This window comes from Carcharhinus amblyrhynchos, chromosome 6, assembly GCF_965287045.1.
Source record: "Carcharhinus amblyrhynchos chromosome 6, sCarAmb.v2.hapA, whole genome shotgun sequence".
In the NCBI taxonomy this organism is placed as follows: domain Eukaryota; kingdom Metazoa; phylum Chordata; class Chondrichthyes; order Carcharhiniformes; family Carcharhinidae; genus Carcharhinus; species Carcharhinus amblyrhynchos.
In genome coordinates, this window is record NC_137329.1 from 11122084 (window position 1) to 11137942 (window position 15859).

At 41.7% G+C, this 15859-nt stretch overlaps 1 protein-coding gene across 2 annotated transcripts in view; it reads right to left on the bottom strand.

The window, feature by feature from the left end:
- The window catches only part of gas2a (growth arrest-specific 2a), a 161063-nt gene that overhangs the window by 144316 nt on the left and 888 nt on the right, over positions 1-15859 (bottom strand). For both annotated transcript variants that reach the window (XM_080189894.1, XM_080189893.1), the window contains exon 2: positions 6039-6122. The gene's annotated coding sequence lies outside the window, so the exon portion shown is untranslated. The remainder of the gene's footprint in view (positions 1-6038; positions 6123-15859) is intronic.

A 15859-nucleotide genomic window follows, 5' to 3' on the forward strand; every position in this document is an offset into this window, starting at 1 on the left:
CAATTTTGAAAACTACATTTTTTACTCATTTCCGCAATGTGAGCATCACTAGCTAGAGCAGCATTTATTGCCCACTCCTAATTGCCCTTGAGAAGGTGGTAGTGAGCTGCAATCTTGAACCATTGCAGTCTTTGTGGTGTAGGTACACCCACAGCGCTGTTAGGGAGAGAGTTCCAGAATCTTGACCCAGTGAAGGTGAAGGAACATATTTGCACATCAGGATGATAAATGACTTGGAGGAGAATTTCAAAGTAGTGCTACTCCCATGTCTGCTACCTTTGTTCTTCAAGGTAATGGCAATTGTAGGTTTGGAAGGTAGTGCCTAAGGTAGTGCCTTGTTGCATTCTTGGAGTGCATCTTGTAGTTGGTACATAATGCTTCCACTGTTCGCCAGTGGTGGAGGGAGTGAATATTTGTGGATCAGTTGTGCTCCTCGATTGTGGATGGTATCAAACTTCTTCAGTGTTGTTGAGCTGCACTCATCCAGGCAAGTGGAAGTTATTCCATTACACTCTTGACTTGTGCCCTGCAGATGCTGAACAGGCTTTGGAAGTCGGGAAGTGAGTTACTCACCAAAAGATTCCAAGCCTCTAATCTGCACTCACAGCCACAGTATTCATATGGCTGGTCCAGTTCAGTTACTGAACAATGATAGTCCCAGGATGTTGATACTGGAGTATTCAGCAATAGTAATGCCATCATATGTCAAGGGTGAATGGTTAGATTCTCTCTTGTTGGAGATGATTGATGCCTAGCACTTGTGTGACTTGTGTGACACAAGTGCTTCTTGCTACTTGTCAGCCAAAGCCTGGATATTGTCCGGGTCTTGCTGCATTTGAACATGGACTACTTCAGTATCTGAGTAGTCAAGATTGGTTCTGAACTTTGTGCAGTCATCAGCTAACATCTCCACTTCTTGTTCCATTGGTGAGATAAGCATAAGAGTTCAAGGCAATATGCACAATCTAAAGACATTTGCTCACCTGCTCATCCACGTCATCACTCAAGCAAGATGCCACACAGATGTTCACATCACCCATGACAGGTAACTGATGTCTATGGGACTAATCACTGCCTTATCCAATCTAACATTTCCATTACCTTGCTCCAAACAGCAGAGGCAACAGAGGCAATGCCACAAGAGAATTAATATCAAAAGTCTTAAAGATCCCATCAAGGCAGCTGTTCTCAGCCAGGTCATCATTGCCTCCAGCCAGCAGGCGCTACAGTATGCTCATTGTGCCTGGTTGATCCTAAAGTCTAAATAACAAGCATCTTAGTCACCCACTCTGTCTCCCCTCCATTCCCAGTTTTTGCGTGATATGAAGGCATCCCTGCCAGATACTCAGCAAGCCTCTCAATATAGCTGGCTTTGGCTGGAAATGAAGACAAAAAATAAATAATCAGGTACCACCATTAAATCTCTCTTCACTCTGAGTTAATACTGTGCCTATTGTGTCTGGTTTTTTAATTGTTCTTTTCTGACACCAAAACTACAATTCAAAAAATGAATTCCATAGCAAAAGCCACAGCATCTATAAAGAATTTAAGTAAAGGGTCCATTTTAATATTTTTATTAGAAAAAATCCATACAGCTTGTGCAGAAATGCAAATTTGAAATAAGTTGGCTGACTTTCCTTTTCAATAATTCAGAGTGCAGAGACTGAATAATTGAAGTGTATCTGCTACTGTTCTGACTAGGGCTTTCTTGGTCCACATGGTTCAGCTTTTTACTACTTTAACCAGATCTACCATTGGGGAGTTTTCCAATATTTTTTTAAAGTATCTGCTGTGTAACAAATTATTCAACCTTTCAATGTTTAAAAGCTGAGAAAATAAATTGTGGGAAATAAAAAGCACATCCTTTAAATATCCCCTAGCTCCCTCTTTCTCAAGCTCCCACTTCCATATTTCCTTCCTCCTACAGCTACCAGCTCCAGCTGGGTTTCATACTCTCAAACCCCTGGTCTGCTCCACATAAAACTGCAGGTTTAATTTCTGACAGGGTGGACGTGAGCAGCTGTTTCCCTTAGTTGAAAGGTCAGTTACGAGGGGCACAAGTTAGAAGTGAGGGAGAGGAAGTTTAGGGATGTTTTGAAGAACTTTTTTGCTCAGAGGCTGGTGACAGTCTGGAATGCATTGCCTGGGAGGGTGGTAGAGGTGGGATGCCTCATGTCCTTTAAAAAGTATCTGGATGGGTATTTGGCATGCTATAACATTCAATGTTATTGGCCAAGTGCTGGCAAGTGGGATTAGGCAGGCAGGTGAGGGCATTTCATGACTCAATGGGCCAAAGGGCCTCTTCTGTACTGCAGTATTCTGTGAATCTGTGCTGCAGAGGTCAATAGCTCTGAAGATTTCTGATTGTAATATGACAATTCTGTGGTGACCTATGGGGTGCATTCAATGGGATGCATACTAATTAATGAAGAACAGTGTGCATGGCAGCCTCTAGCTCACCCATTCTGTTGGATATTGGAAGAGACACAAGCTTAAATTCAACAAAAAGTTTCAAACTTTGACTCATGCTCTTTCATTCCCTTTCAGAAATCAAACAGGCGGCACAGTGGCTTAATGGTTAGCACTGCTGCCTCACAGCTCCAGAGACGCAGGTTCAATTCTGGGCCCGTGTCCTTGTCTATTTGCACTGTCTCCACACTTTCCCCATGTATGCAGTTTCAGTTTCCTCCCACAGTCCATAGTGTGCAGGTTGGGTTGACTGGCCATGCTAAATTGCCCCTTAAAGTCAGGGGGATTACCAGGGTAAATGTGTGGGGTTATGGGGATAAGGACTGGGTGGAATTGTTGTCAGTGCAGGTGTGATGGGCTGAACGGCCTCTTGCACTGTAGGATTCTTTAATTCTATGAAACATCAATATCTAACACAGAGTTTCTGTTCAGATATTTGAAGAATTCATGACAGTTTTGCACATAAAACCTGAACCCGTCATTTCTAAGCTAAGGTCTTTTTAATGTCTCACATTTTCTACATATACAAAGAAGAACACAGAACAAAGAAAATTATAGCACAGGAACAGGCCCTTCGTCCCTCCAAGTCTCCACCGATCATACTACCTGACTTAACTAAAGTCCCCTACCCTTCCGGGGACCATATTCCTCTATTCCTATCCTTTTCATGTATTTGTCAAGACGCCCCTTAAAGGTCACTACCGCATCCACTTCCACTACCTCGCCTGGCAACAAGTTCCAGGCACCTCTACTCTCTGTGTCAAAAATCTGCCTCGTACATCTACTTTAAGCCTTGCCCCTCGCACCTTAAACCTATACCCCCTAGTAATTGACTCTTCTATGCTGGGTAAAAGCTTCTGACTATCCACTCTGTCCATGCCTCTCATAATCTTGTAGACTTCTATCAGCTCTCCCCTCAATCTCCGTCGCTCCATTGAGAACAAATCAAGTTTCTCCAACCTCTCCTCATAGCTAATGCCCTCCATACCTGGCAACATGCTGGTGCATCTTTTCTGTACCCGTTCCAAAGCCTCTACAGTCTTCTGGTAGTGTGGCGACCAGAATTAAACACTATATTCCAAATGCGGCCTAACTAAGGTGTAGCAAAGCTGCTACATGACTTGCCAATTTTTAAACTCAATACCCCAGCCGATGAAGGCAAGCATGCCATATACCTTCTTGATTACCTTCTCCAGCTGCATTGCCACTTTCAGTGACCTGTGTACCTGTACACCCAGATCCCTTTGCCTATCAATACTCTTGAGGGTTCTGCCATTTACAGGGCATTTCCTATCTGTTCAATATATCAACTGTTCTAGAATTTTAGGTTGATATAAATGATGTTGTCTTCTAATGTCAACATAAAATTGTATCTTTGCAACATTTTTTTCAAATAAAACAAAACTGGGAAAAATAGATACTATCATAGATGTCACAAATATATTTTGAGGAGAAACACAACCACCTATAGCAGGTAATTAGAATATCTTGGGCATACTATTTCTAGAAGGCATGCCGAATCAAAACTCATGACTGAGTATTAAAACTAAAAAGCTGACTATTAATATTTTAATATATTGCTGGATATTATATAAACAAACTTTGAGAAACAAGCAACTTAGAATAATTATTTTAAGAGTTATCCAGCCTTGTGAGCTAATGCTTTCACATCCTTCCTAAAGCACAATGCCTAGATCAGACTTGATACTCCAGTTAAGGCTAAACCCATGTTTCATGCAAGTTGAACATAATTATTTTTTATTCCATGTCCCTATCTATGAAACCCTCATCGTCACCTTCCACAAAAATCATCATTCCATTCTCCCAGACAATGCATTTTTTACTCTCAAAACTCTACTTTCCTCGCTGGAGGAAGACCACCTTACTCCAGGTAGAGGCAGAGAAACAGAAGTGACCCTCCTTTAGTATCCAACCAAAGACAGGTGAGGGTGTGAAGACTGACAGAATGGCAGAGCGTCTAGTCACAAGTTTGTCCCAGATACCTACGGAGCAGAATTAGAAATCACACTGCAAATACCCATCTACACAAAAGAAGTGGGCCTCTCCATGGAGCATCAGTTGTGGAAGGTAAGTGACAGGAAGCTTGCTCTTACTAAATGTTTGCACACTCAGTTTACCACTTTAAATAGGATAGAGAAAAGCCCTGCCTTGGCCATTCAGCACTTCATTGTTATGCAGCGAAGTAATCTCTAGCCCTTGGGTAGCAAGTAAATGTGGATGGGCCAAGCAAGGAAAGATGAAGATGGGGCACATGGACGTGAAGATTGACTCAAGGTATGCCCATGTCTTATCCCTTGCTGCACCTCAACACAAGGCAGAGTTCTATATGCTTCTTACTCACCCAAAGACTTAGTCTGCCACAGCAGGTACAGGTGGGACAGTGGATAGGATTTTCATGTATCCAAATGCCCAGAGGACATTCACCAGACACCGCTCAGCTGTGAGATCAGGGGAATAACAAACCCTCCTCTATCTCTGCTTAAGCTACAAGGGTAACACCACATAGAAATATTGGGAAGCGGAAGAGGAAAATGTTGTCGTTTCATCAGGGTTGATGGGTGTTTATAAGTGTAGGTGTTCATAGCAATTTCATTGTGTTTATATTTTTGAAGATGTTAACTTTTATTTCAAGTCTTTGTTGTCCAGTCATCTCCATTGTTGCTTTTCACCTGCCAAAATGTCATCACAGTGGAGGAGAATATTATGACACTGGAAGACCAGTCAATTTTGTCAACGAGGTGAAAAGGTCTTTGACAGTGAGAATTATTTGTGGTGAGGGGGGTACAGTGCAGTGGGTTCATCATTGATATGCCCATATGGCTTCATACACTCCAGTTATCTGAACTGTGCCTTCACTGTGAGCTCCGTGGGTAGCTAACCGCGTGGTTGTAGGGATTCTGGCCACATTAGGTTTCTCCTCATCTTGCTGTTATTCATCCTCCTCCTCTGACGGTGTAGCATGATCGGCATTTTTCTCCACCTGCTGTTCCATTACTCACCAGAATGGTAGGTGTTAAAGATACAGAAGACCGATAGAAGAAAACCATGGTACATACTGTAGGACGCCCTCAGATCTGTCCAGTCGTCAGAGCCGCATCTTCAGCAACTCAATAACTTGCTCTATGACCTTGAGTCAATAGCCAAAGATCAAAAGTATTAGAGGGGAGATGGTGAGAAATTGCTTTCAATGAAAGAGTTGTCAGGATCCAGAATGTTTCTTCTGGAAAGGATCTGGAAGCTAATTTCATTAAAAATTGGACAGGTAGTTAAGAATGAAGAAGTTACAAGATTATAATCAAAAAGTGTGGGGATTGGGGAAGAGCAGTAGGGTAGTGGGAGGGGAGGGACAAAGCAAAACTGTACATTCAAAGTACTAACACAAACTCAACGAGCGAAATGGTCTTTCTCTATTATGTAAATTTGTACGATTCTATGAACTATATTATTATCCACATGTCGTTATTAAATACTATTCAATTTTCTTAAATAGTCTAATTTTTTACATTTCTCTTGAAAAGCCTTCTCAAAATATAGCTCTTTCACCATACCTTTGGTTACTTCCTTTCTTCTTTCTCTAACTTCCAGCTTGGTTTTCTTCAGTATCCTTGCGAATTCCATCCTGAAATAGTTTCCTGTGAAAAATGCAAACAAAAGTGCAAATTGTTGTTGTTCAAACAATGCATCACTCCTTTTGTACTCTGTACAATCTAGTACCATTGTGCTTGAACATATGTGCATGTGATAGAGAGAGATAGGATAGAAATGTACAAGAAGACATTGCAGCCTGAATCAATTCTGGGGGGGGCGGTGGCGGGGAGGAGGCTACATTGTTTTTTTCAATCAAATTATAAATGCCATTGCACCACACAAGTCAAATGAATATATTTCAAGCAAAAGCAAGAAATATTTTATTCAGATTTTTAGAGACTTGATAAATGGTTATTCATTTTATTTTAAAACTATTTTCATGGATTTGAATGCAAATAAATTATTTTAATAAACCATATTTAATCTTAAGGTCCTTTATGATGATAAGAAAAGCTTTGCCTATAAAATTGTCTTCTTTCTCAACTGAATCTAATCCAAAATCTTGTTAACAAAAGCCAGCTACCACTATGATAATCTGGATCAATAATAGGCTACGAAAGAACAGAGTGACATGACCAGTTTTACATTATTGCAAAGTTATATGAAGCATACAGCAATGTAAAATTGGCAGCACCACTACTGAATCAGGTCCCAATGTAGTTTCGGCACCCAACAGTGCAAGACCCCCTTAGCAAGGTGATCTCATATCGCTTGGCTTGAATGTACATCATTCTGTTGCAGTGTCAGACTAGGTTGAAGAATCCCAACTGTCCATTGGGAGTCCTAGAACTTCATAAAGTTAAGCATAATTTCTTTAATGTTTTGAAATAATAGGCATTTCAGACCACACATCAAAACAAAAAACGTTTATCGCCTTGGAACAGAACATCCACAGAGACGTGATTTACAGCTGTACTACACCTTAACTGTTCCTGGCTGCATGCCACATTGTGCAATTACCAACCACACACTGTTAGTGCATTATAACTGCAGTAAATAAATCATATTTCTGTGTTTCCAGTCTTATGACTGTATTTCAATATTCTACTGCTATGAATTACAGCTTTATTTGCATCTATATAACATTGGGTGGATAATTTTGCATTATAACTGTCAGATTTAGCCAGTTTTTATGATTCATCCAAGAGATATAGATGTAGGCAAGAGCCAGCATTTCTTGCCCATTCCTAATTGACCTTAAAAGGGTGATGGTGAGGAGTCTTCCAGAACCATTGCAGTCCATATGGATTGCAATTTTTATGATAGAACTGAATGGCTTGCTCAACCATTTCAGATGAAAGTTAAGAATTTGCTGTTGTCTAGACTAACAGATAGGCTAAACTGGGTAAAGTTAGCAGATTATCTTGTATAAAGGTTTATATTATTGAAGCAATCAGTTTGTAAATGACAATCTAGCAGTTTCATGGCCACCATTAGATAGTTTTTTTTATTCTAAACATGCTTAATTGAATTTTAATTTGCAAACTGCCAAGGAAGATTTGAACTCATGTCACCAGGTTATAAGTACAAACTCTCCCAGATTAGAAGTCCAGTAATAAGCTGTCTATACTGTTTCATATAGTCATAGTAGGACTTCTGCCTATGGGTTACAAGCCACAAGATTCTGCTCCGTGGCACTGCTGATGCCAGCACTTCAGAAACCAGGAATTCCAAAACAGTTAAACAGACTTCTTCGTAACAATGGGTAGCACTGTGGCACAGAGGTTAGCATTGCTGCCTCACAGCGCCAGGGACCCAAGTTTGATTCCCGGCTTGGGTCACTATCTGTGCAGCGTCTGTACTTTCTCCCCATGTCTGTGTCGGTTTCCTCCAGGTGCTCCTGTTTCCTCCCACAGTCCAAAAGACATGCTGGTTAGGTAAATTGGCCATGCTAAATTCTCCCTCAATGTACCCGAACAGGTGCCTGAGTGTGGTCACAGTAACTTCATTGCAGTGTTAGTGTAAGCCTACTTGTGACACTATTAAATAAACTTTAAACTTCAGGCCATTTCCAGCACAGGTGTCACAGTGCAGGCTGACTGTGGACATAAGCAAGGGTTTGCCATGTGTATGCCAAAAGAATGCAGTGGGGAAAATTGTGACATTAAATAGCACCTAATTCTAATTGGTACATGACCTGCAACTTTGCACCTTGTAGGTCCTGTTAATGGCACTCTAAGCCAGGAATTCCCAAACTGAGATCTGTGAAGGGTCTCCAGGGGATCTGCCATCATGTGGGTGTGAAATGTCAGTTCAAAAGTGCTGAGTTTAAAAATAATTATTGCTGGTAGCAGCCAGTTCTCTGGGAAGCCTTGCCCTGATTGGTCCATTTATCATTCTCTCTGTTGCTGAGCAGAAAAACCCACGGTCAACAGTGAAGATTGAAGGTGAGACAGGAAGCAGTAGGACAAGAGTCATTTGAAACAGAGAAGAGGTGGGTGTGGCAGTGGTGAGGAGAGATGGTAGCAGCAAGGAGAGGCAGCGGGCACAAGGAAAGGCTGAGACATGGCCTGCAGGTCGTGGCGGGTCTCAGGAAAGGAGCATGGTGTTTTAGGCCTTGGACAGAGGAGAGTGCGGGGATGTGTGAGAAAGAGGTGCATATGTCCAGTATGAGAATTTGCTTTCCAACATTAGTCCTCCATTAAAAATGATAGAGAATTTTCTTCATAAGACATTTTAATTATTACCAGGTTACTCAAAAGTAGGTATTACTTCCAGGGGATAATGTTAAGAGGCCATGGAACAGTGGCTTGTCCAGAGTTGGGTGGAGGGGGGCATGAATTTGGCAAATGTATCTTGATGATACTGTGCCATTAAGAAGTGTATTTTAGTCATGTTTGTTGTGCAGGAACTGTTCTATGCATTCAAAGCTGTCTGTCTGTATAACTGGCACCCTCTAATGTCACTTCAGCAGTACAATTGATCTTAATTGGAACAATATTAATTTTAACCTGAACTAATGCAACGTTCTGTTAGTTTGTGAATGCAGAGTAGGGCTTGATTAGGTTGATTGACAGGTGAGGCCATATGACTGAGCACAGTTAGGCTTTCGCAGAGAACTCAAAGTAGTCTGCTTTTGGAACCTTTAGAGAGAGATCACTTTCTCTGTATCTCTTGCTCTATCCGAAGTGGAGACTGGAGTCTGCCAAGAAGTAAGTCTTTTTCTCCGAGATTCTGTTTAGGGGTAGAGCTTTCTCTGGGAGTTGCTGCATGAGAATTAGAAGACAGGTGTCTGTCTGGATCACTCTCCAGAAGTGTTAAAAGGCCAGAAATCAAGTACCCATTTAAGCAACTTTGGTTTCAGTTCTAACTGATTATAAAGAAGGGGTTTATGTCTATGGGGAGACTGCGAAATAGAGATAGCTGACTGTTAAGAATTATATTTTGTCATTTCTTAGTATTTTAAATGGTAAAAGTAATGCCAATTATTCTTGTTATATTCTAAATAAATAAACTTTGTTTTGATAAAAGCTTCCTAGTGGGTAACTTGAAACACACCTGAAGTGAACCATCTTATGCTCACCCTAATGCCAAAAAAATGTAAACATTAGGGTCTTGATAAAATACCTTGGAATTTCTTTATGTTCTTTAACAGTATTTGTGATTGTGTTTCTTTTCCTAATATATGCATAGGTATAACTAGAAAAAACTTGTTTACATTTGATACCTGTCTTTGCACCTATTTTGCAGGAAAAAACAGAATCGACATTCGGAAAATATTTGATTTGATTTATTATTGTCACATGTATTAGTATACAGTGAAAAGTATTGTTTCTTGTGTGCAATACAAAGCATATTGTTCATAGAGGAGGAAACGAGAGTGCAGAATGTAGTGTTAGTCATAGTTAATGTGTAGAGAAAGATCAACATAATGTAAGATAAGTCCATTCAAAAGTCTGATGGCAGCAGGGGAGAAGCTGTTCTTCAGTCAGTTGGTATGTGAGCTCAGATTTTTGTATTTTTTTCCAATGGAAGAAGGTGGAAGAGAGAATGTCCAGGCTGCATGACATCCTTAATTATACTAGCTGCTTTTCCAAGGCAGCAAGAAGTGTAGACAAAGTCAACAGATGGGAGGCTGGTCTGCATGATGGATTGGGCTACTTTCGCAACCTTTTGTAGTTTTTTGCAGCCTTGGACAGAGCAGGAGCCATACCAAGCTGTGATACAACCAGAAAGAATGCTTTCTATGGTGCATCTGTAACTGTTGGTGAGAGTGGTAGCTGACATGCCGAGTTTTCTGAGAAAGTAGAGGCACTGGCGGACTTTCTTAACTATAGTGTCAACATGGGGGGACCAAAACAAATTGTTGGTGATTTAGACACCTAAGAACTTAAAGCTTTCGACCATTTCTACTTCCTCCCTGTTGATGAAGACAGGGGCATTCCCCACTACGCTTCCTGAAGTCAATGACAATCTCCTTCATTTTGTTGACATTGAGGGAGAGAGATTGTCATCGCCCCAGTTCACCAGATTCTGTATCTCATTTCTGTACTCTGCCTCGTCATTGTTTGGGATCTAATCTGACCCATTACGGTGGTGTCATCAGCAAACTTGAAAATTGTGTTGGAGGAGAATTTGGCCACACAGTCATAGGTGTATAAGGAATATAGTAGGGAGCTGAGAACACAGTCCTGAGGGCACCTGTGTATTTGGGATTCCGTGATACTCCTAGGAAATCACGGGGGGTTCTGTGGCTCAAAAGGTCTGGGAAACCCTGCTCCAAGCTGAACATAGAATCACACAGTGCAGAAGAAACCCTTTGGCCCATTGAGTCTGCACCGACACACAAGAAACACTTGACCTCCCATCTAATCCCATTTACCAGCACTTGGCCCATAGCCTTTAATTTTATGACATGCCAAGTGCTCATCCAGGTACTTTTTAAAGGATATGAGGCAAATTGCCTTGGCCACCATCCCAGGCAGCATATTCCAGACCATCACCACTCAATGGGTAAAAAGGTTTTTCCTCACATCCCCACCAAACCTCCTGCCCCTCACCTTCAATCTATTTATCTACGGAACATGCTTCCAACTATTACAAATAACCATTATAGTACTTTCAGGTGAGCTTTTTGACTTTTCTTTGTTGCTGTAAAGTTCATGAAATTACAAAACTGAACACTATTGAAAACATTGACAGAATGTTTTGAATTCATTTTGGAGAAGTAGATTCTGCCATGGAGGAACTGGAAGGCGTATCAGGAAAAAAACTACATTCGGTGATGGGGACTATATTTGCAACTACTTGGGATACAGCATAATTTGCAGATGGAATACACGCAGAACAGAGGGAAAGCTATAAGCAGAGAAGAATGATGGAGGGCTCTTAATAGGCCATACCCACCAAGGTTCTTCAGAGAACTTTGTCTGCCCCCATTTCATCCAGAAGCAGTATCTGATGTGTCTCTGTTTCACCAAGAAGATGGTTACTTAACTGTGCCACATCTTACAACCAAAACTGCACTGCAGGGCAGAGTAGTGCTGCCAGCCATTCCCAAAATGATTGAACCTCAGTTTCTTTGATTCAAGATTCTTTCAGGCTGGGCAGTATGATGGTAAAACGGTTAGCACCGCTTCATAGCACCAGAGACTCAGGTTCAATTTCAGGCTTGGGTGACTGTGTGAAGTGTGCATGTTCTCCCTGTGTCTTTGTGGATTTCCTCTGGGTGCTCCAGTTTCTTCCCACAGGCTAACAATGTGCAGGTTAGGTGGGTTGGCCAGGCATAAATTGCCCCTCAGTATCCCAAGATTTGTAGGTTAGGAGGATTAGCAAAAATGTGAGGTAAAAGATAGGGCCTTGGTAAGATGCTCTGTCAGAGAGTAGATGCAGAATAGATGGGCCAAAAGGCCTCCTTCTGTATTGTAGGGATTCTATGCTGAAACATCACTAATATCTCAATGTTTTCCGAGTATCTCTATACCAAACACTGTCAGGGGTTCTGAAGGGAACGTCATAGGCTAACATTACATGAACTTATTGTTGATGTATGGCCACACAAAGGAATATGTGAGTTAATATCTGCTATCCTAGCAGCATGTGCAACCTATCATCCTGCATTAGTCAGCCAGACGAACCAGATGTACCAGAGGCTGGCTACTTAACGACAAGAGGTAGTCACTCTACACCTAATTCAAGATTCTCATTTGTGGACAATTGGCTACAAGAGCTAGGAACACAGTAGAGCAAACTATCACTGTTCTGTAATAATGGTTCCACTGCCAAGACCACTTGCAGGAAGTCTTCCATTATCACTGTAACATTTCTCCAAATCGATAGTGTCTGTGGCACGCTGCATAACCGCAGTCTTATGAAAGGACAGGTCTTAAGCTAGGCCTGAAGAAAGGATAAGGGAAAAGACACAATGAAGAAAGTTGTTCATGATTGCCTACTCAGACTCCGGTTCCCCTGAACTTTCATTTCCACATCACCACTGTTCCGCAATGCCCCACCTTATCATCCGTCTGTTACAGACTATAACAACATTCTCTTGGCTATTATCCTGAAATGAAGACACAACTAAAGAATCAGTCTATAACAATTTTAGCCAGGAACACTTCCAAGAATGCATTAAAAACTTAACTATTCACCCATACAATAAGTATTATGCAGCACTATCTTGGTGGTCGCAACATAGCTTGTGAAAGGCTGCTGCCTTTCTCTGGAAAAGACTTGCAAAAAACATTAGAGCAGTTTTGTGCCCTGAAGGGCGTAGCATAAGACTGCATCACTATAGCATATGTGGCAGCAGTATGCACTGGCTGGCTAAAAGTAACAACTAGTGTTGTAGCAGAGCAGCAGTGGTAGGAGCACAAATACTAAACTGTTTTTATTATTTCATGGGATGTGAGCATCACTGGTCATATTCATCATTTGTTGCTCATTCCTAATTTCTTAAAAATGTGGCAGTGAGCCGCATTTATAATGTCCATGCAATGTTAATGAGCACCAGGATTTTGACCCAGGGTTAGTGAAGGAACAGCATTATGGTTCGAAGTCAGAGTGGTGTGTACACCATGGAACGATTGCCAATCACCCAGGCAGTGCCTTAGTAATACTAATCATTTGCTGTGGCGCAGATTGCTTCGTTGCAGCAAAAGCCTGCGTGAATTGGTATCCACAGCCATGATGGTAGCAGTTTGAGCCTTCAGATCAAGAACATCTGTGAAAAAAACAAGAGTTAGTATTTCAAGTTCTGAAAAAAAAATGTTGGACTTAAAACTTTAATTCTGCTTTTCTTACCATAAGATGCTGCCAGGCCTTCCGAGTTTTTGCAGCCCTTTCTGTTTTCAATGAATGTTTTGAGTTGACGTATTTATTAAATGTGTTTCTTTCTCCTTGGATATTGCTTGATCTGCTGAGTTTTTTCAGTAACTTCTATTTTGATTGTTAATCTTTATAACTAAATAGAGAAATGTATTAGGCCTGATTCTTTTTAATTGGCACTAAGTGGTCACAGCTGCAGGCAGCTTCAAATCAGCTAAGTGCTTTTCACTTCCTCATTTGTATAAACATTGTGGTTGGGGACAATGGGGGTTCTTGAGATGCATGCAAGCATGAAAGGAATGGTAAATAAACACAGTTGAGTAGAGTAAAGGCAAAATATTGTAAAGGCTGGAAAATGTCAGCAGGTCTGGCAGCATCTGTGGGGGGGGAATAGAGCCAACATTTAGAGTCACCCTCTAAATGGACCCTTCGTCAGAGCTGGGACTAGACTGAAATTGAATGAAAACAAAAGGTTTTAAAGGGTTGGGACGTACTTCAAAGACTCTGAGCATTCTGGAAAGACCTAGGGATATCAAATAAAAACTGTGTGACTAGCATGGGGCCAATCGGAACAGCTGTGGAGAAGGAAACCCCACTGTCCAACCCAGTGAAAGTGACATTTCCTTTCTGTCAGAAGATGTCAAAAGGCTATGCTCACACCTGCAGCTTCTGAGAAAGTGAAATATCTTATGCAGAATGGAGTGCTCTCTGATTTAAAACCTACTAGTGACCCGGGGGCATCAAAATTAAAGTCATGAGGCCACTACAAAATTCCACAGATGACAGGGAGGAATGAAGATATTGAGTAATGAGCTATCTGAAATTATCATACAAAGGGTGATCTTCAGGTCTGCCAGGGTTAGAAGGGGCAGTCCAGCATTGGGCATCTTCCCAGGTACACACTACTGAGATCAACCTATTACCTCCAGCCCGAGCCCACACAACCCCCAGACTCCTTGGGGGACACTTTCTCTGCAGCCTAGCAGCAGTAGAGGGCACATGGCCACTGGACCTACTTCCTTGGACACCCAAATCCACACTAGTCATTACCACACCAAAGCCTGCCCCTTGTATTTCCTACTCGGGAGGCAGGTGCATAGTGGGATACCACTGAATGGGATGTCCAGCCTGCTAACTAAGGTCCCTGTGGAATGTCCACATGTTCATCTCAGGCCTAATATAATGCTCCAGTGCAGCCCAATGCAAACTGGGAAAACAACACCTCATCTTCCAGTTGGGCACCTGACAGCCTTCTGGACTCAACAATGAGCTCAACAACATTATACCATGAACTTTCCTCTCCATTTTGCCTCCCTCTTTTGTTTCCTATCATTCAGTCCCCCGGCTTGTCCCAACACAATCCCATCTCTCCCCCATGTGACTGCTGTCCATAGTTGTTCAACTTTGCTCCAACTGAGCACGGACCTCTATCCTCCTGGTGACACATTCTGCTATCCTATCTTTGTCACTATTAACATTCTTCAGAGCCTAATGGCACCATTTACAGTCCCTTTGTCTCAGGTCCATGACATCTTTGTCAATCTCTTTAAATCTGACCTTTCACTGGCTCTCCATTCTGCCCTCCCCCAAAGTATCCAGTGTATAATGTGTCACATTTCTATCCCTTTTTGGTTCTGTAGAAGGGTCATATGGAGTCGAAATGTTAACTGTGTTTCTCACTCATTAGATGTTACCAGACCTACTGAGTTTACTCAGCATTTTCTGTCTTCCAGCATCAGCAGTATTTTGCTTCAATTAGTCTGTTTATGAACTAATTTGGTTATTTTACCAGCATGCTAAACAGAATATTTAAGAACACAATAACAGAAAGTGCTGGAAAATCGCAGCAGGTCTGACAGCATCTATGGAGGGAGAATAAAGCCAATGTTCTGAGTCTGGATCTGATTTGATTTATTATTGTCACATGTAACAGGATACAGTGAAAAGTATTGTTTCTTGTGCATGAAGCAGCCAAAACATATTGTTCACACACTATGTAGGGGAGAAGGAAAGAAGGTGGAGAATATTGTGCTACAGTCATAGCAAGGGTGGAAAGATCAGCTTAATATGGTAGAGCTGACATTGACTCTATCCTCTCTTCACGGATGCTGCCAGACCTGCTGACTTTCCAGCATTTTCTGTTTTTATTTCAGATTTCCAGCATCCACAGTATTTTTCATAGAGTCCCTACAGTGCAATTTGGCCCATCAAGTCTGCACCAAGCACAATCCCACCCAGGCCCTAGTCTCGTCCCCCACATATTTACCCAATTAATCCCCTGACACTAGGGTCAATTTAGCATGACCAATCAACCTAACCCGTATACCTTTGAACTGCGGGACGAAATTGGAACCCCGGAGGAAACCCACACAGACATGGGGAGAATGTGCAAACTCCACACAGACGGCGACCCGAGGCTGGAATTGAACCTGCGTCCCTGGCGCTGTAAGACAGCAGTGCCCACTGACCATGAGCTAATTAGGTTATTTTATGCAAAACAAAAAATAAAACATCT